The sequence below is a fragment of the Elgaria multicarinata genome, chromosome 6 (assembly GCF_023053635.1).
Source record: "Elgaria multicarinata webbii isolate HBS135686 ecotype San Diego chromosome 6, rElgMul1.1.pri, whole genome shotgun sequence".
NCBI lineage: Eukaryota > Metazoa > Chordata > Lepidosauria > Squamata > Anguidae > Elgaria > Elgaria multicarinata.
Genome location: NC_086176.1, coordinates 34,436,763 through 34,458,823, shown reverse-complemented (window position 1 = coordinate 34,458,823; position 22,061 = coordinate 34,436,763).

The window sequence follows — 22,061 nt, the reverse complement described above, 5'->3', positions numbered from 1 at the left end:
AGGCGCAGAAAGTCCTGCCTTCTTTCCAGACCACTCTTTCTCCGCTCTCTCCGCCCCCGGCCCCCGGCCGCCTTCCCAACCCGATCTTCGTCTGCACTCGGGGCAACAGCGTCGCCTCTCCCCGTACCCGCGGTTCTGGGCCTCCCTCCTCGCATTTCTCTGCGCGTTCTTGCAGCGAGCGGGAAGAAACTGCGGCAGGACAGCAGCAAGCCCCCTCTCCCGCCTCCCCCCCCTTACAAGCCAGGGAGAGCCTGATCCGATGCGGCTGGGCGCTTCAACGCTTGTAAACAGTGGAGGAGGGTGGCTCCGATTTCGGTGGGGCTGAGAATCCATTCTGGGTTTCAGTCAGAACGCTAAAATATCTACCCAAGGTGCTGAACCCTGTCCCCAAAATAGCTTCAGCACCTTGGATAGCTCCTTTGGACTTCTGGCTGAGAACCCAGAATGGATTCGCAGCCCTACCGAAACCGGAGCCACCAGCCGCCACTGTTTTGCAAACCTGCCCCAGGCAAACGCTCCGGGACGCAGCGCAGCCGCCTCTCCTCGACACGGTATACTTAGTCCTGCGGGAGAAAAGCGGGGGCTGCGATCCGGTGCACACAGACCGGGTAGTAAGTCCCAATGAATACAGCCGGACTTTCGTTCCGTGCAAGCCCCCACGAGATCGGCGGGGAGGGACAGCGCCGCCGCCGCCGCTCTTCCTTCCTTCCTTCCATCCTCCCTCCCTCGACACCTGCTGCTATACTGCAGCAGGTCGGCAAAGTGGGCGGGCAGTGAAGAGGCGAGCGGCCAAACAGAAGCGACCCGGGCTGCTTGTCCCCACCCACCCCCAGGGGCGGCCACGCCCAGATATAGGCAGACGGAAGGGCGCGACACACGGGAGAAGGGGAATAATCAGCCCCAAGAGGCGAGGGAAGCTCGCGCAGCTCCGAACTGGTGTGGGGGAGAGAGAGGAAAGAAAGAGACTTTGCGGTCCCGGGAAAGGAAGGGTCGCAATGCGTCCGGGGAGGGCGGGCAATCCTCCCCTCTCTTTAATTCCCCGGGGGCCGATGCGTCGGAAGCACCGTCCTGGGCTGCGGGTCCATCTGTTTCTCGCGAGCGAAGCAGGGCTGGGTAGGGCTGAGGTGCGGCTGAGAGCCCTCCTATGACACTCCCGGCGCAGCAAAGTCGGCGATGATGGCTCTGTCTATGCCCTCTCCTGCTGTGACTAGAACAGCCCATAGGAGTGCCGGGCGCTGGCGTTCGTTTCCCATGCAAGCCCCGGACCGGTGGCAGGCTTCCAGGGGGGCGGGGGGTGTTAATTAAGGCTGCAAACTTGCGCACACTTCTTTTGGAGTGGAATAAGCCCCATTGCGCTCGTTGGGATTCAGCAGAACTTCTTTCCAAGTAAACAAGTGGAACAATCTGGTTGCATCTGGTAGAGGAAGGCCTAGAATGCACGCAGTCCCCCACCCCTGCGTTTGGGTTATGCTGAAACGAATCCCAGAAAACTGAATGCAGAATTATCACTCAGAGGCCCCGTTCAGACAACAGGCTAAACCATGCTGCTTACATTAACCATTTTGTGGTTAAGCAGAGTGGCTTAGCGTGTTGTCTGAACAGGGCCATTGCAACGCTAATTCTCCCAAGTGTAGTTGTTTAAATGGCTCTGTGTGTCTGGGGGCTGTAAAAGTACTGAATTTGGCAAATTGATGCACAACACTTCCTAAAACTTTTACAAATAAGAATTAAGATTTAAGTTTGAAGGAACAATATTCTACCTCAATGCTGATTCAGCTCCACTTTCCAAATGTATTTTTAATCTTTATTTTAAACAACAATGATTCAATATTGGCTTTGGACCTTTTTTTAAAATGTTTGGAATTCAAAAAGTCCAACTTGATATTTTGTCAAATGCATTCAAGATTTAGTTATGGAACTGATTTATGGATTTATGGCACTTGGGGACTATGCCAGTAGGATGAATTTTGTTTCTTATTAGCAGTTCAACCCATTTAAAACAATGCTAATCAATTAATCATAAGAGTTTAAACTTTTTAATTGGTGAATTGGTTAAACATTGCTGCCCTAGTTTTATGTTTGTCTTTTTTATTTTTAAGCATTTGTATTTTGGGACCTTCATTCCCATTTGGGTACTCTATGAGTGTCATCACACAGGGGAAAATCATGATTGCTTAACCGTTGCTTCTCCGCCCTTGCGTTTGTCCCTCATTACTTCCTCTTTTGAAAGAGGAAGTAAACAACTTGCACGTGGCCCATTCAGTGGGTCGTTTTGATCGCGCCACTTCTCCTTCACACAGCAAGAGATGACAGCAACTTGTGTCTTTAAAATAAGGCAGCCTTACTGGGGTGTTTTTTGTGGCGTGGAGAAAGCTAGAAGGGGCGAGAGGCATAGGAGAGGCAGATGACGTCATGAGAGGGACCCATGAAAATCTGTGCATGCCCAGTAATGAACATGCAATAAAATGCTTGTCTGATGGAGCTCTATAGCAAGGACCAGGAACATATGGCCTTCCAGCTGTTGTTGGACTGAAACTTTCATCAGTCCTAGGCAGCACAGCCAATAGAGGATGATGGGAGTTCAAGTCCCAACATCTAGAAGGCCAAATGTTCCCCATCCCTGCCATATAGCTTCCTTGAAGACTTTTCTCAATGCAGAGGTATGATTTGAAGGAGAGGGAGAACATAGGAAGCAATGCAATAGCCATCTGTTGCAAAGATGAGAGTAAATGAAGGGCACCAGTTAGAGTAGAATGACTGAATACTGTATTCACTAGGGGTGTATGTTCCATACCAAAAATCTAGGGGTCCAACGGACCTCCAAAATCATGGTGTGGTTAGGGGGCGGTTTTAAAACCGTCGAAAACCCATGGTGTGGTTAGAATATCATTCGGAGACCCAAATGGATCCGTAGGTATCCAAAGGTTTTTTAGGTGATGTGAGGGCTCGTTTCATGTTGATGGTCAACTAACTGAACACTTCCATATTAGGAAGACACTGTCACGGAGGGGTGAGGGAGGGGTAGTTTTGAGATTGACATCTGTGGCTAACCAATAGGCACAGTCTCCTCCCTGCCCTCCCCCTCCAATCACAGTACTCAGGGGGAGGGATTGCAAATTATACAACCCATTTCCCCCAACCCTGGAACTCATTCATTTGCTCATGAAGTAATAGGAAGGAGGATGGAGAAAAAGAGTCCAAGTTCCACTCCCTATATGCACTTCATCTTCTCTCAAGAGAGCTTTCAGAACTTTCAGAGACTAACCTACAAATATCGAAGTTCCCCATGTGTGTCGACTTGGTACCATATGTTTAAATTATGGGAGCTGTGTCTGAACTTTTCTTCACTTCTTGAAAGACTGATGTTGGCTGAAAGGAAGGATTTAGGAAGAATGGCTCACATTATGAAAATAATGATTACCTTTCCATGTAAATGAGTTGTCCTAGGAAGTGATGATGACTGGCAGGCAGTGTAGATCCATACAGTCTCACAAGCCAATATTAGGATATGGGAAAGAATCTTGTGCCAAAGGCTGATCTGTGTACTGCAAGTATGCATGCAATTCGGACGGGCGTAAAGTCAAGAAAAGAAGGGGCAGCGAGAGAAGTTTGCTAGTACTAGTATATATCCTGTTTTGAAGACAGGACTCAAGTTTGTATGTTTTGTATATTTGTGTTTGTTCTTGCCTGACCTCTCATAGGGAGAGCACCCCCCCTCCCATTTCACCCCATTAGAGCAAATGGTCAGGGAATGCAGCAGATCTCTATTTTTATAAACTGAAGATGCACAACTGTGCATCAGCAAAGTAAAGGATAAAAGGACCTGCACAGTTTCAGATGTGTGTGTGTGTATAGGGGAGAATGGCTTGAGGGAGATATTTTTTTAAAAAAAAAAAATCCTAAAAATCAAAGGATGATAGCATCTGCTTTAAACTTGGCATGGCTAAGGCCCTCCTTAAGAGCTACCAGGGTGCAAAGTTTCATCACTTTATCTTTAAAAATGACATAGATGTATGCATTTTTGTTAATTCCCATTAATGATAATAGCGCAGTTCTCCAAAAACGGAGTGATTTTCTGACAAGTAATCTGCTGGTGTTGAGAGACAGCTGGCCTCCGAAAATTGGAACAGGGAACCCACTCAACAGAGCTCCACCCTGAATTTTGGGGAGAAGCAAACACGCTCTGCACACCCCTAGTATTCACAGAAAAATGAGAATGGATTTGGGACACCTGGAGTGGGAAGGTGACAGCACATGGAATGGCCATAATAAAGATTTTGTCAAAGGCTAACTAGGGAGTAAGCCCTATAAAACTAGATGAGACTTACTTCCAATTACATGTGCATAGGATTAGGGTGCAAGTCTTATAAAATGTCATTAAGGGTGCAATCCTATGCATATTTAGACAGAAAATATGTGAGTTGGCATGTGAGTTGTAGGACTTTTTTCTGAATAAACATGCATAGAATTGTGCCTTAAACCACAAAACCTGTTCTTAATTTAGGTTGCTTAGGTCTGAAGTTTTTAAATTTTTAATGTAAAATCTAGCGCTAGTTTAAATACAGCAAAAACAATATCCCAGTGGCTGTTTTACTACACTTTGACTTTGTTGCTTTGTTCACACAATTGTGTTTTGATATCAGCTTATCTTGGCTGTCCCACTATCAGCTTTGACATGGCCATCCTACTATTTTCTGGTCAGTTATTCTGCTTGGTAATTCTTCATTCCAACAGCTTTCAACTTAAAAATGCCCCACTGTTTTATTGGTTTTGTTATTTGAATTTAATAAGTGCAGCGAGTGAGATTAGACAAGAGGAAATGTAAAATGGAAGAACAGTACAAAGAATGTTCACAATAGTAACAATAATGGCATTACCTTCTAGCCAGGCTAATATTAAATCGTACCCAAAAGTGAAAAAGGTGACATGCATCTTCAACATTTCCATTTTAATATATAATAAAGAGACTCCACTTTTCTCTAAACTGGTCCCCCAATGACCTCCACTGACCTCCTTGACTTTTGTAATATTAGTCATAAAGGCCTTGCCCCAGACCATAACATGGCGATGGTCTATTGCGTAGGTGGGTTAACCTCTTTCTATGTGAAATGAATTGCGATGTTGGCTGCTGTTAAAAAAAATGAAGAGAAAGTCTACGTTGTTTTTAATGGCTGGAATCCCTGATTCCTTAATCTGTCACTGATAATGCAAGAAAAGATTGGCTCTGGAAATTTGAGTCTGAAAGTCACTCCCTGCTGGTATTCATCTTCATGCGCTAGTCCTCTTCATGCATTTGGAAAGTTCTACACATGAAAAGGAGGAGTGAGTATGAGAGCACTAGCTGCATCTCCATCTGTTTTCATTGTCATTGCTCTCCACATGAATTAATCATGGAGGCTTCTCTGTGTGATCTAGAACCCTGGAAAGTCGGTGTTCTAAATAGCATCTAGAGCTCCAGGAATAGAGAAGACTTTACAGACAGTCAGCCTTTACTTGGGGAGCCCAATGGAAATGAGGACAGTGTGTGTAGCTAGTGTGTTCATGACTGATGTCTTCCTTATGTGGGAACATCTGAAGAGGGCTGTTGGTGCTGCCTAGTGTCATGGATGTCCCATAGCAACATGTATGGCTAATGCTGCAGACTTGATCACATCTACTCACTGAAGGACAATCAACAACTTTTAATTCAATGCATTTAGGATTGGGGTGACAGTGTTTCCACCAAAAATAAAAGCAATGAAGAGACAGACAGGTAGACATAAGAGGTTGATCAAACGGCTTATTTCCTAGTAAGCGTGATTAGGATTACAGTCTAAAAAATTGCTTTTGAATTGGATCCCTCTGCACGCAGTCACTACTCTGAGAAATGATTGGCAAGCTCATAGATTTATGTTGGAAAATATTTATTGCTGTAGTGTTACACCTTCTTGCCTTTGACAAGATGAGAAAACCTTACTTTATTAAAATTTAGTTTTAGTACTGAAGCTGCCATGGAATATCAAGGTAATATGGAGTGGTGATATGGAGGTAATATAATCAAGGTAATATGGAGTGGTGCTTTAAACTCAATGTGTCTTACTTCTAAGAAGACATATGTAACTTTGCACTTGTTTCTATAATTCCCTGTAAGAATGGAAATATGTTACATTTATTCTATACTCTTTTTCCTGAATTTGTTCTTCTTATATTTTATTCTAAGACTTTTGTGTGTGACTCCTGTGATTGCTATAATTCAACTTGAACAGATCTGATTTACTACTTTATTAATATTATTCAGTATTGTTTCTTTATTCTTTCCAATACTACTGCAATCTGTATTTCGCAAAAACATTTTAAGTTGAAAGGGGTAACTATAACATTCGTGTCAGAATGCAAGAAAAATAAATTTGTTGGGCTTTTTTAAGCTGTGGAACTTTTTACATAAATTGTTAGAAAAGAAAATACATATATTACTGAAAGCTCTTAAAGATACAGTAATGGAAGAAGTGGGTTTCAGTCTCTTTAACCCATGTCAATACTACAATGCTTTTTTTTTCTTGTCAGGAGATTGATATTAGATGCTGAATGTGGATATCGTGACATCCAAGTTGAATAAAATAGAAATTAGTTATTTTATTTGTGGACTGGGGCATTGGGGGTCACTTCATCTTAATTTTTGAATACCCTTAGTTCAACCATATTGACAACTTGTAGTTACTTAAAGCTTCAGTGCTCAGTGAATATAACCAAATCACCATTAATATAATCAACACAGTGCAGACAACCCCCCACACATTTATTTATTATTTATTTATTTGTAACATTTCTATACCACTGATTATAACAGAATTGTTCAGCAGTTCACAGCATTAGATTACAAGCATAGTATTAAAACATACCATAAAAGCAAAGTATTAAAAATTTCTAGCAACAATAAAATAGCAGTAAAATAGGACAGTAAAATGGAGTGGTGTTTATTAATTTATTAAAGGCCCAGAGAAGGCATATGCATATCTACATACAGTTATATACCTACTCAGAAATAAGTCCCATTGAGTTCAATGGAGCCTACTCCTAGGTAAGTGGGTATACGATTGCAGCCTAAAGCTACAAAACCTGAAGCTAAAGACTCAGCCCTGTTGAACTTAAAGTCACACTGAAGTAAAACAACTTAAATAAGCATTTATAAAATAATGATTTGATTTAAATTAGTTTAAATATTTCAAATGGGTCTTTCTTTTAAAAGGTCTCTTTCATGAAGGCTCCTCTTCCCACGTCACCACCAGCACCAATCCAGTGAGCTACACTGAGATGAGGATATGAAGTGGGGCCCTGCTGAAAGAATTAGTTTGGTTTTCCCCTTCTCTGCCCATTCCTTTTCCCTTGTGTGCTGTGTCTTTTTAGATTGCAAGCCTATAGGCAGGGCAGTTTTGTTTAACTGATTATTTGTAAACTGCTCAGAGAGCCTTTTTGGCTGAGGAGTGGCATGAAAATATTTCAAACACACAAACAAACCAATAATAAAATGCAAGTTCTTGAAGCAAGTTCTTTAGCTCACCTAGACTGCTTGTTTAAATGTAGCATGTAAAGGAACCCAAATCAACTTCTATTTCACTTGTTTAAATCTCATTTAAATCAAAGAAGCTAAAAAGTGCTTAATTGTAGGTGAGTGTTGCCCTTATTTTTTATATTAGCTGATTTGATAATGCTAAGCTGATTTGATAATGCCCCCCTCCCTTCCCTGTTTTTTCAAGTCATGCAATTTGCTCACCTCCAGGAAATCAGCAATCCTGCGTACAGAAGGCAAAAATCCTTCCGTTTTGTTTTCTGACAACCATAAAAATGAAAACATTATGATTCGTATGAGCAGACATTTTAATTATGGGCTAACTCTTTGAAGTCTGGGATTGAAGTAGGAAGGAAGGTACACTTTAAAAGATGAAAAAACAACACACACACACACACACACCAACCCTGGCTCCTAAAGACAGCAGTACTTTCATTTCAGAAAATCAGCTCAATAAACATTCTCTCCAAGGAAACAAAAATAAAACAAAGTACAAATCCCTTCTAAAGAACTTCCATTACATCAAGTTCTAAGGAGATTGCTTCATCTTGCAGCCAATGTACGTGATTACTACAATTTTGAGATCAGAGAGCAATCTATATTTTGGGGTTGTTTTTACATTGGTTAATAGACAATGCCTTGTGGGAAAGCATTTTCCTAGTTTTTCACTCCCCCCTCCTAATTAGCTAGTCAGATTCTCCTCTTTTTAATTACATGTTCTATGTGTTCATGAGCAATACTAATGGAATGAAATATTTTTATTAGAAAAATTGTTTATAATGATACAAATAGTTCAGTTGCTAATGCTACCAAAAAAAAAAAAATCATTCTCATTTCCTTGTTCCTAAAGTCTTGTGTCTACATTGCATGGTTGAAGACAATAGATCTTTAACTTAAAAGGAATTTCACTAAAATTTATTGGGAGTTACTTTTTCATTCCTAACTTAAAGATTGGTCTGATTACTCTCCATGGGTCCCTTTAAAGGCTCACCACTTCTGCATCTGGCAAAACCATCTTGTTTTTGTGCTTTCATCAAGCCCACCTGCAGTTTGTTTCAGAAATCCGTCTGAAAAACTTCTGGGTCAAATGCACAGAGGTCCTGGTCCTACTCCCCTGATCCAGCAGATATCAGCCACAGCCTTGGAGTATGCCAATCCACTTTTGAAAAGTGTATCTTCTGCCTTGTGGGACTCTGCCTATATCTTTTCCATGCTTCCGATTCAGCTTGCTTGTGTTAAACTGGAAAAGTGCTCTGCAGACATACTTGAAGGGCCAGTTCCCACATGTACATAATGTCACTAGATTGCTCATCGTTTGATGACTCAGCACATGATGACTCATAGAGGATTTCTGAACTAAATCCATTGAAAATTGTTGCCGCTGGGGTTATATAAACGTTTTATCATTGACATAGGGAGGCTTACAGCGACATCTCATGAGACCTTCCAATCTGCAACAGGGGAGGGGAACCTGTGGCCTTCCAGATGCTGGACTACAACTCCCATTATCTCTGATGCTGGCTGGGGATGAAGTTCCCCTCTACTACTCTGCCATTACTGGTTAGGAGATATTACCATTTGAACAAGAGCCACATTGCAGAATATGCTGGTTCAGTGGTGATCAATTATCTTTTGCCAAGCATACCATAAGGCAAGTTCCAAAGTATGAGATTTGACCACTGTATCCTCCTGCTTTGCATGGTTTTGTTCTAGCCAACTGAGCCTGGGAATAGTGCAGCCCTAGAAAGGCAGGCAGGAGTGTGTAGGCCTGGCTATGTGCCACAGTCTGCCCTATAGGAACGATCCATATCCAAATGAACCACAAACTCCTGCTGCTTATGCCACATGTAATGTATATTGGGCTCCCATGTGCAAGACTAAGGGTGGCGGACTGGTGGCCCATGGTCTTTATGTGGTCCTCACAGCACATTCTGTTCCCATTGGTTCTATCGAACATGAAACAAGTTGTGGCAATTTCCTCACAGTATCAGTTATGAGGGAAATAAAGTTTCGAAGTTGTTCCAAGGGTTCTTGTTGTTGTTTATTCGTTCAGTCGTTTCCGACTCTTCGTGACTTCATGGACCAGCCCACGCCAGAGCTTTCTGTCGGCCGTCGCCACCCCAGCTCCCCCAAGGTCAAGTCTGTCACCTCCAGAATATCATCCATCCATCTTGCCCTTGGTCGGCCCCTCTTCCTTTTGCCTTCCACTTTCCCTAGCATCATTTAATAATTTTGCAATAGCAGGCACTTCAGCAGGGCTGCAGGCAAGATCTTCTGGGCTCTGCTATTTGTAGTAGGGATCCTCTGTGTAGGAGTGCAGACCCTTGCCATGTGACAGTCATTTTGAGCCTGGAGTAAATTCTCTTGCACCCCTGCCTCCACCCAGCTTGTGGTTCTGCCTGTTAAATCATTTGGTTGCCCATTTAATTGGTCTTAAATTACCCTTCAGGTTATTCCCCATTGCCTACTTCAATGGACTAGGAAAAAGCTACATTGTTTTATTTCACATGTAGTTTGCTGTGTTATGGATGCCAGAGAGTGGTAAGGTGTGTTTTTCATTTCTTAAGGATTTTGTAACTGCTTCCCACAAGTCTGTGTTACTGTAACTTCAGAGGCTGTGAAACTCTGTCCAAAGTGCAGGTCGTATCTTTAAAATAATGAGATTTATTAGTTTCCTTCCAGATCAGATCCAGATTACCCAACAGATCGAAGTACTGCATTTGCGTAAAAGGGAACCAAACCCAGGCCTGGTGCCGACACCTGGCATCCTTGGGCAGCTGCCAGGGCCGTCTGCTGATGTTTGCTATGCCCCCCCCTTATTATTCCCCCCCACCCGGTCTGGTACTCTGAGCAGGTGGCTGTATCTGAGCAGTTGGCTGAATCAAATTAATGAATTAATTTAATTTAATTCACCATCAAATCATTGTGCAAAATACATTATAACAGCGATTAAAATGAGATTCAAAGATGGAAAACAGCACACAAACCAACAACAATAAAGAACATCTTATGAAGTTAGGTATTTAAATCAGCTAATGCTGATAAGTTTTCAACAGGTGCCTTAGCACCATCAAAGATCATGTCTGGCGCACTGCAGGAGAAGATTCCATGGCAGGGCACCACGAGAGAAAAGGGTTTCCCCCCTGGTTGCTGTCAGATGTACCTGTGCTGGCAACAGGACAACCATGAGGTCCTGATCTGCAGATCTCACTGACTGGCCAGGTTAATATGGGATTAAGATTTCACCATGTCCCCTGGCACAGTGTAAAATCAATGCCCCTAAATTCTCACAATGCCCATAGCATCACTCTTGGGCATTGTGGGAATTTTGAAATAAATCTAGCCTTGAGTTGCCCAGTGATACTTGGAGAATCACTGCCAACAGGTAAGCCCACCACGATCTAATGACAGAGGAAGGAGGACACCAGGAAACACTTCCCAGAGACTCCTCAATCTTGGAGTTGACCCTGGCCAAACCTATCCATATTTGAATAGGATTTGTTTTATATTTGTATCCTCCTTAATGTCATCAGTGCACTAGCAAGTTTTTGAAAAATGAGAATTACTTTGTCCTCACTCAGATATTAGAAGAAGAAGCAAAGTAAAGAAATGATGGGATATTGTGTACGCAAGCATACAGAAAATACTCTGAGTGTTGTTGCTTTTAAAAAACGTAATTGATTCTAGAATCATTTATACTAGCAAGAAAGGAATGGTAACTTCTATTTTCTATTGCTAGGAATATTTAATCATTTAATAAGTGACTGCTGCTCCACATTAGTATTATACTATTATTCAGTGTACTCAAGTGGTTTTTTAAAAATCCTATCATAAATACACACCCAACAATTATGTAAAGGCACATGATGCAGCTAGCCTGCGGAGATTACACAGATCTGGAACTGGACAGAGTCTGAAAAACAGCCTGCGTAGGAATCTTATGTATACCACCTTGAGTTCTATCATGGAAAAAAGTGTTATAAATTAATAAAATAGATGGGACCAAGAAAGAGTTACATGTCCGGGGCTGCCCAGGCAAGTTTCATGGCTGGGTGCCACTTCACATATCTTCAAATGCCTGGTTGCCACTATATGTAGATAGGGATGGAGGAGAAATTTGTGTGTCTGGTTTTTTTATATATATTGGAGCTGTATACAAATAGCTTCTTAAAATTCTGCATCCTATTTGTGAGCAGAAAAATTGAATGGGACAATTTCACTAAATTTCTCCAGGGGGAGGAGGAATTCTCCAACAATTTCTCGGGGGTAGGCATCACCATTGGCAGGGGCTGTAGACTCTCCCTCTTCCCCCTCCCCCGAAAGTTTTTTTGTTTTCTGCTTTTTAGCATTGTCACTGCAAATAGCAACAACATCAGCTGTGTTGACAGACTGCCTCTGTTTTGGATTTTCCACAAAACCCCGTACTTAGCATCATTCCAGGGCACTGGAGGGGATGCAGCCACTACAAAAAAAAAAAAAAAATGGTGAAGAGAATTAGGAGAAAAGTTCTGCAAAGTGGCTTTTTTATTTCTAGGGGGTGGGGGGAGAAAGATATCAGGATTTTTCTGAGAAACATTTATTCTGAGAAATGTTTGGCTCAGCTCTAGTTGTCATTCTTCAGGGTTCAGCACCTTTCCCAGGGTCTTCCATATGTTACATTTTTGGTGGGCGACTGTGGATACATTTTGTTTCTCGTGCAGGTGCTGGGAACACTGCTTGTTCCCTAAAAGCTCTGTAGCAGGTGTGAGGGGTTGGGTAGTGTTGTGTACAGCTAACCAGTTTTATCCTGGTTGTGCTTTTATACTGTATTTTGTAATTGTGCTTTTAACATGTTGGTTGTTTTATTATGGTTTTAATTTTTGTGAACCGCCCAGAGAGCTTCGGCTATTGGGCGGTATAAAAATGTAATAAATAAATAAATAAATAAAGGGAAGAGGTGGAGCTATTGCTGTGCCAAAATCTGATCTCCAATTTGCTGAAAGTTTTATTCCCCATGAATAAGGCTTCCATTTTTCTACCTCATTCTTAGAACATTTTATAATTCATTTTGAATTTATTTTGGTACTGTTTATGACCTTACCTAATTTACTGTGGCACGGCCAAGGGTACCGTCCGTGTTTTTCTTTCTATTTGCAAAACCCTATAGGAATTACCTCATGATGGCTTCCCTTGGGCTTTAATTGTCATGTGGGAAGCTGAGGAAGCTACAGGCTGCCAGAGACAATGAAAGACAGGATTCTCATGCTTTCCTCAGCCACCTCATATCTAAGGTAAGCACAAGAACCTTGAACCAAACCCATGAGAATTTCTCCCAAAATGTCTTCTCCTTTGAATTTCTTTTTGAAAGCAATTTCTTTTCTATAAAATTGAATGGGAATGGTTGAAAAATATGTGGGAATTTTTTGAAAATGAGAATCAGTACATAGTTGTGCATCAAAATCTTCACCTTTTAGTATTTTGTAATGTAGTTTGCCATTCCAAACATGTGCAATAAAATGCGCTTATTGAGGAAAAGTAGACACAAAAGAAGGTACATTAGGGGAGAATGTGCATGAAAACCCTTTAGATTAGGGAGCAAAATACTTGTAGGAAGTGTACACACTAGGAAAAGTGCAAACAAAAAAGCATATGTTAGGAGAAATGCATCAAAAATGTATACAAATTTTTGTGCTGACTTGTTTTCTTGGCTGAATTTGCAAACTGATGTGGAAATCGGCTGAAATGGTCTTGTGATGTGGAAAATGAGAAACTGAGCAAAGTTAATATGGACAGATTTCCCTATCTCTATGAGTAGATACAGCAGAGGTCTGCAACCAATTAGTACTGCCTGGAGGGAATACCATATGATGCAAGCATTTATGAACATGTTGCTGCTGCTATTATTATTATGTGTTACATTTATAGCCTGCCTTTCCGTAAGGAATGCACAAGCTGGCTAACAACAATGAAATCCACAAAAGAAAATAACAAAGGTACAAAACATAATAAGTGATAACAAAATGGACTTCATAAAATCCAGATAAGAGCAGATAAAATGTCAAAAATCACAGCCAGTTAAGGTAATTAAATTAAGAATACAAATTAAAGCACCGAGCCACAGGAAAAAAACCCATTCATCTCATTAAACCACACACCAGCTGAAATAAGGTTTTTTGCTTGCCAATGGAAGGATGTCAATAAGTTGTGTACATACATTTGATTATTACATGTACACATAAACACCTCCCCCCCAAATCTAACACAGAGTTGACTGTACATAAGCCCACTGATTTTAGTGAGCTGGGGTGCACAATTCCATGTTGGGGTATGGTCTTTAGATGAACCTATACAAAACAGAAGCTCTATTTGGGCATTTGTTTGGTTGTTTTATAAATGTGCCTGCGGGGACAGTAAAGGAAACCCATGCTATCTCTGCCCTCCACCATTATGGTCCTTGTCACCCTCCACATGTTAAGGGTGAGTGTTTGCATCAGGCAATGGTGGTGATTGAACCTGGGACCTTCTACCACTGAGCTACATCTCTCCCCCTGAACTATGTCCCTACATAAAGGTTGCTAGAGATGCCTTTGCTGTTTGGAAAAGTTTTCTCTGGATATCTATAACTTTATTAGGGAAGACTTTACCCCTACGGGCCTTCAGATGACATGTGAAGTGCCTGGAACATTCTAAAGCAGGAGTTGGAAACTTGTGGCCCTCTACTTATTGGACTACAACTTCCATCATCACTGGTCACTGCTCATGCTGGCTGGTGCTGATGAAAATACAAGTCCAACAACAACTAGTAGGCCACAGGTTACCCACCCCTGCTCTAAAGGGCAATGTACACCTCAAGCATATTATAAAAATCTTATGTTCAACTGATTTCAAAGTTCAGCACATGCCCATTTATTTATTATGAATATTAATCTTTATTATTTATGTCCAGCTTTTCTATGATAATACATTCTCAAGGCAGCTTACAAAATGAAGAAATACTGTATATATAATAACACACATGCCTACTGATGTGATTCTCAATGCACACCATTGTTTTATTCTAAAGAGCCAATCCTGGGCCTAATCTACACCTACTGCCCTTTCTCAAGGGAGGAGGGATGGTTGTGAGTTTCCCCGCTTCTGCGATCATCGCTCACGGGGCACACATGAAGGAAGTTTCCTGCAAGTAAAGGAGAGCTGTTGCCGGAGCACGTGTGTTCCCTGACAGGGCTTCCACATATGAATCAGCAGAAGTGGGTGGGGATACACAGATGACTCGGCTATGGGGATATATATTTTTATGAATTGGGAGGAATGCGTATGAATGCAAAATCACAGTTACGCATGGGGTACATAGGAGTTCCAGCGATTATGTGATGCTGCACAGAGATATGTTTGGTTTTTTAAAAAAATAACATGGTCAGCGCCACAACATGCCAATAACCAATCAAAAACTGTGCTGAAAATGGCAGATGGTCCACTCCCAAACACCTCCAAAACTGCTGCACACACTCCTGACAGCGGGTTGGCTGTTCACTGAGCCAGGAGCTTGCTCTGAACAGCAACAGCTTCATCAAGGGTGTGGGGCACAGCTGCAGGATTGTAGCGAGACAGCTAGAAAAACCGTGACAAATCCAGTCAGCGATATTCCTGGACTCGAGATCACCACAGGATCAGCTATGTGTTATGTGGCCCGGTTGGAACAACTTCAATATTATGCAGGAATAAACGGCTGGTGAAGACATGGCCCTGGTGTTCAGTGACTTCAATAGATCTGTACTCTATTGATTGCAAATGGTCCCCACCCAATCATATAAACAAGCTGTTTAGCTTCCGCAATGATTGTAGTTTCCAGAGGTAAAAGCCAAAATAAACACTCTGAGGGCCTATATTACCAAACTCAGTGATTACATCTTTCACAATTGTAACCGCTCCCTCATATGGAGATAGTGGCAGTTGTTAACGTGTCCTACACTCAGGTTATTTTAAATAATTAGAACAGCAACAGCGCAGACATGCCTACAGCTGAATTAGGTGTCTCAGTCCCTGGTGTCTACATACCGACCGAGTTATTTACATGTTATATATTATCAGAAGTTGGGCTAAAAATAAAATGCAATTTGGTGTTCTGTACCAAGAAAAGGCAATCCAATTCCACACCAAGGAATGTTCACTTATGAGACAAATGTATGCAAATCCAGACAATCCACATAATATTTTTGCCTTGTACAATTTATTCTGCCATGTTTCTATTTTCTATCTTTTATCCTGATTTTGCTCCTCTTTGGAAAGGGCAAGGTAGTCAGTATGGCACTGAAGGATAAGGATAAACTTTGTACTGAAACAATCTTTAATATGGAAAAATGTCTATGTCCTCCTAAGCTACCTACCGGCTTCTTGGAAGTTAACACATGGTCAGTGCAAATGGATTTTCAGAGCCCTTATGACAGCTAAAAGACTTATGCTATCACATTGGAAGGATAAATGCTCGCCTCCCATAATGCAATGGCTTGAGGACTTAACAAAGCTATCAACATTTGAACGGGTGTTATATAGTTGCGACATGTGGGTGGATAAGTACATGGATATTTGGTGTACTTTTCTTGAAACCTATACATAATTCTCTCCCTTTAAAAATAAATAAAAATAAACAGTATACCTGATGGGAAAATAATGATATTCCTGTTTCTTTGTTTCTCTTTTTCACAATTCCCCCCCCCTGTTTGTTAATATTCATGAGAGAGAGAGAGAGAGAGAGAGAGAGAGAGAGATTGCCCACCACTCTGGAAGTGTTTTCACAAGCATGAGGGTGAGAAATGTGTTCTTTTAAAAATAAATCAATAAATCAGAAAGCTGAATTTTGCACACAATATAACATTGTGTGGATTTTCAGCATTCACAAGCCCTGAAAACAAGAAGGCAATGGTATCAAGTGGCATATAGATATGAGAAAAGAAAGGAAGAAATGTAGAAGAGCATCTTCTGCAACACTCTAGGTTGTGATGTTATGATCATATTTATAGCATTATCTATCTATCTATCTATCTATCTATCTATCTATCTATCTATCTATCTAGGGAAGTGGCTCTGAGTCCATGGCTTAATAGGACATGTTGATCTTCTTTTGGAATAATCTTTCAATGATCTGTTACACACAGTGATGTTTGTTTAGAATATTTATATACTATCTATGTTTCATTTTAAAAAAAAACCAAAAGCACTTCACTAAATAATATCATAATAAAATACAATAAAATCAATCAATAAAATTTCTCATTCATAATAAGTAGGGGTACCTGCAGATACGAGTAGTGTGGTGTAATGGCTAACGTGTTGGGGTGGGAGTCGGGAGATCCGGGTTCTAGTCCCCACTCAGAATGGAAACCCACTGGGTGACTTTGGAACAGTTACAGACTCTCAGCCAAACCTACCTCACAGGGTTGTTGTTGTGAGGATAAAATGGAGAGGAGGAGGATTATGTATGCCACCTTGGGTTCCCTGGAGGAAAAAAGGCAGGATATAAATGCAACAATAAACAAATAAAATTAAAATTATGGACATCATCAGATGAGCATTTTACACGCTTGTTACTGGGCATTCACGGATTTTCACAGGTCCCTCTCACAATGTAGTCTGCCTCCCGCACTGACGGAGCTCTATATATCTTAGGCTGTTGGTGGAAACACTTCACCAACTGCTTGATCTCTATGGGGAGATTATGTCACATAATTGGTGCCACAATGGAAAAACATTTAGGTGTTTGTGGTTTCGAAGATCTCTATCCCAGGATCAAATAGGATAGAGTGAGAATTTTTGAAGTCTTGGAAAAGAAAAAGAAAAAAGAAAGGGAGTTTTCTTAGATTGGTCTAACAGAAGATGGATCCAACAGAATATTTCACCATAACCTTGTCCACAACCTTCATTTTGCAGGCTCAACACAGCTACTGCAGTCCAAAATAATATGTTTGTAAGAGAAGGTAGCATATTCAAGCTGTAATTAGTTATTGCTAATCATTGTTTCTGTCTAACTTCATGAAATAAAGGGGTTGTGTCAGCTAGTCCCAGTCTTTAAAAATTATTATTATTATTATTATTATTATTATTATTATTATTATTATTGCTTGCCTATGCTTGCCAGGGAGCGAAGAGACTCAGTTTTCAGGTCCGGTTGTGTTTGAAGATATACAGTAACTAAATATTGTTGGAGTGTGATTAGCTTTTTATTATATTGATTTTTTGCTTAATGTTTGCATAAGTATTTTAGTATTTGTTTTTGGAGTATATTTTAGTCTTGGTTTATATCGAAACTGAGTCTTGTTGTCACTCCTAAAACAAACAAACAAACAAAAAACTGTTAACAGATTGGTATTGGCACAAATAACAAAGTGCTAACCTTAACCAGAAACAAACAATTAAAAGGAAAAAAGTTAAGGATATACATATAAAGTAAAATTTAATACATATAAAATTGAATTATTGATACCTTCAAAGAGCACTCCTACACATTAACAGATAAAGTGATGGAATGAAAACAGTGCTCATTAGAGTCTGGCCATACATGTTTCGACTTGTTAGTCTTCGTCAGTGGCCCAATCACTAAAAATAAACAGAAAAACATTTGTTAGTGCCTTAGATAGAAGCAAAGGAACTTTATCTTTTTTATCTCTTTTTTCCTGTTCAAATAACATAAACCTTTTTTGGACCTACCTAGGCTGTTGAGTACTCACCAAAAGTTTTTCAAAAAAAAAAAACAAAAAAACGGGGGCTGACTTAAGTATTCCCAAAATAAGGGATTTCATTTCATTTCATTATATGCCACTCCCCAAAGTGGTAGATAGAATGCACCCTGAAATAAAAAATGAAGTACTTAATTATACCTTTACTCTACGGGAGTGCAAAAACATATTCCTTAAAAATAAAATAAGGAGTACTCACAAACATTTTGGATTGGCCTCAACTCTCGTGCATGATAAAGTACGTCTGAGATAGGAAATCTAAACCAAGGCTTCCTTTATATGCCTAATCAGTCAGGTTATTATACTTATCAGCTGTACTATCAGCATGGTGGTGGTGGGGAGAAGGCCCTTAAAGATATAAATTCCTGCCTAAATCTTCAAAGGCACTCATAATATATCAAATCCACGATGAATAAATAATTATAGACAGGTAATACCAAATAGTATAGATCCACTCTTATAGAATATAAAACCAATTACAATCTTCATTTAAGCTATTTGGGAATGTTGTCCCAAGTGTGAAAATCCAAAAGAGTTCCCTCCTTTTCAATCTGTTCTCCAGTTGCTTTCCAGTCTGTCTCTCCAGGATCCAGAATTTAACATCCTTTTTGGAATGTCCCAACTCAATGACATGTTTCACCATGGGGGCATGCAATCTTTGATTTCTGATGCAGCTTTTGTGTTCACAAATTCTTATTTTTATTTTTCTAGTGGTCATACCTACATACAAAAGTTTGTTGACACTGAATGGCATAGACAACTTTCCTGGACTCGCAGTTGTACAAATCCCTAAGGATGTAATTCTTACTATCCTGTGGGCTTATAAAGTCCTGTTTTTTCATGCAATTCTCACAAACACTGCAGTGGTGGCATGGAAAATTACCCATAGTTTTCTGATGTGGGGTTACATCTTTACTAGTCTCATTACTGCTCCTGAGGGTGCTGTGCATTAATAGATCTTTCAGGTTCTTGGCACATTTATAAACAAAAAGAGGTTTAGTTCCACACCCAGGCATATTCGCCAACAGATTCCAATGTCTGAGTATAGCAGTTTGTATACGCCCATTATGGCCATTATAGGTTAGGGGCACCAGTACTCTGGAATCATGCAGCTCCTTGTTTTTATTTTTAAACAAATTCTTCCGCTCCATTTTTCTTACTTTAAACATGGCTTGCTTTAATTTTCTTTTAGGGTACCCATGCATCTGAAGTTGTCCTATCAATATTTTAGCCTGCTTATCAAAATAGGATGGAGTCTTATAAGTTGAGGGTATGGTAGATTCCTCCTAATGTGTGTAGGATGGAAACTGTCATACTTCAAGTATGAATTGGCATCTGCAGCCTTTCTATAGATATCAGTATATATTAAGGCACCACTTTTAATTACCACCACATCCAGAAAATTAATTCTAGAGGGGTCATAGTTAAACAAAATTTATGGTATCATGTATACTATTGAGATAAGTTTTAAATTCCATTAGTTTTTTGGGTTTTTTTTTTGCAGTGCCCTGCCAAATCAAAAAGATGTCATCAAGGTATAGGTTTCCCCGATTAAGGATATATGTTTGTTCAAAGCTGTCCATGAATAAGTTTGCAAGCTTGGGGGTAAACTTGTATCCCATAGCTGTGCCTGATACTTGCCAATAGTGTTGATTTTGGAACAAGAAAAAGATTTATTTATTTATTTATTTATAGCATTTTTATACTGCCCAATAGCCAAAGCTCCCTGGGCGATTCAGTGCTACTTCAGCAAGTGAGCAAATGAAATTCATTGGGGGATGTTTCCAATCTGTTCTTTTATTAATGGTAAGTTCTATAACTTCCATCGCCTCTTCATGTATTATCTTGGTGTATAGTGATGCCACAGCCAAAGTTACCAACAGGCAATCACTATTTTCTAATTTAATTATGTCCAAAAATTGCAAGAAATGTCCCATGTCCTTCAAGTAATTGGAATTAACGGAACAAATGGTTTGAGGAAATAACCCACATACTCATCTATTGGTTCAAGAATAGTATTAACAAGGTATTAACAAGGTAATGACATGAGTTGCATTACAAGGAAAGAGTCTTCTACCTTTTTGCCACAGAAAACTATATTAGAATAATGTTTTCCTATGGAATCAGATGGAAATTATGTGAAGAGTAATTTCTCCTTCAGTAAGAAGGGAACTGTACACCAAAGTGTTTGTATTTCACCACCAATGCATGCCCTAGAAGGGGAGCAAAAATAGAAAATCCATTGGTGGTAAATTGTGTGGGTTTACAGAATGCGTGGCAACTGGGTTCAGAATTTTCTAGTAGTGAGTTAATATATTTACGTGCCCAGAGCAGACTCACACTTTAGAGACTAATCTTAATAATGAGCTGCTGAATAATAAAAATGACTCTGAAGTTATTGGGCATGAAATCGTTATTACAATTTATGAACATCTAGGAGATCAATGTTTTCTTACTGCACAAGTATATGGAAGTTTATTTTAAAAGATGGATTGCATAAGAAAGGAGCTTTCAGGTTACAATTAGAAATGGGTTATGCTGGCTGGATGCTAATAAAAAAGTTGGAACCATTCAATAAACAAGACTTAGTAGGTTACACAATCCTTATACGGGTGATCGACCTTTCTCAAATTGTCTTAATTCCTTAACTCACTCAGGGCTAAGGAAGACAATTATAGAATTACTCTTCCAAAACTATTTATTTATTTATTTGCAATATTTGTATACCACTCCACATCTAAATAGATCCCAGAGCTGTGAACAGAGAGAGATAAAATGATACAAAGATAAACTATGCCTTCTGCATATCTGGATGGGAGGTATATAAATGTTCCCATATTTCAATGCCTTTGTATATGTGGGGCTCTACAAATAGAAGGGGTGTGTGTGTGTGTGTGTGTGTGTGTGTGTGTGTGTGTGTGTGTGTATGTGTGTGTGTGTGTGTGTTGAACAGTATGCCAGTCCCAGGAAATGATTTCTTTTACCTTTGCTGAAAGGAATGTCCGATAGAACTTTGGCTGGACACATGTGCAAACCACTTGTAAATGGATCCTTATTTAATGAATCAAGTAGCTTTATTTGCAGTAGCTGCTAAAACGTTTAGAGCACAGGCCCTAAAAAGATCCTAAAAACTGTTGCTATAGATTGTGCTGATGAACTGATCTGAGTGGCTTGTTCAACCTTTTTCTTCCTGTGATTATCTCTTTTTTGTTGTTTTGGCAAAATTATAGGAACCTACAGCTATATGCAATAAAATCAAATAACTGACTGATATAAGAACATCTCTGAATGATCTATTCCATTCAATTCAGAGCACAGATACATACAAACACACACACACACACACACACACACACACACACAGAGGTGCATCTAATTCTATGTGCAGTTGCTACAAAGGGTGCATTCAAGCAAATTTTTAGGAATTAGTATTCAAAGCTCTTTACAGGTAAATAAGATCCAGAAGCTGACTGCCAATTTGAATGTTAAATTATTTCTCTGCTTGGCATTGCCATCCCCCCCCATGTCTTCAGTCCTTTTCATATGTAGACATTCAAATAATTAACGAAATAAACTAAAGGCAAGTGTATAGGATTTTGTTGTTTCAGATTACTAGAGAAGTATTACATTCCTGTCTAGAGTAATTGCAGCATTCATAGAGAACACCTTTCATCACAAGCAGTTATTGTACAACAAATGCCCATTTTGTATTTGTTGTATGCAGTTGTCTTTCTATAAAGTTGCATACCCTTAGGATTGAGTCATGTAGGAATCTGCAGGGCCCTCCTCCCCCCTTTAAAATT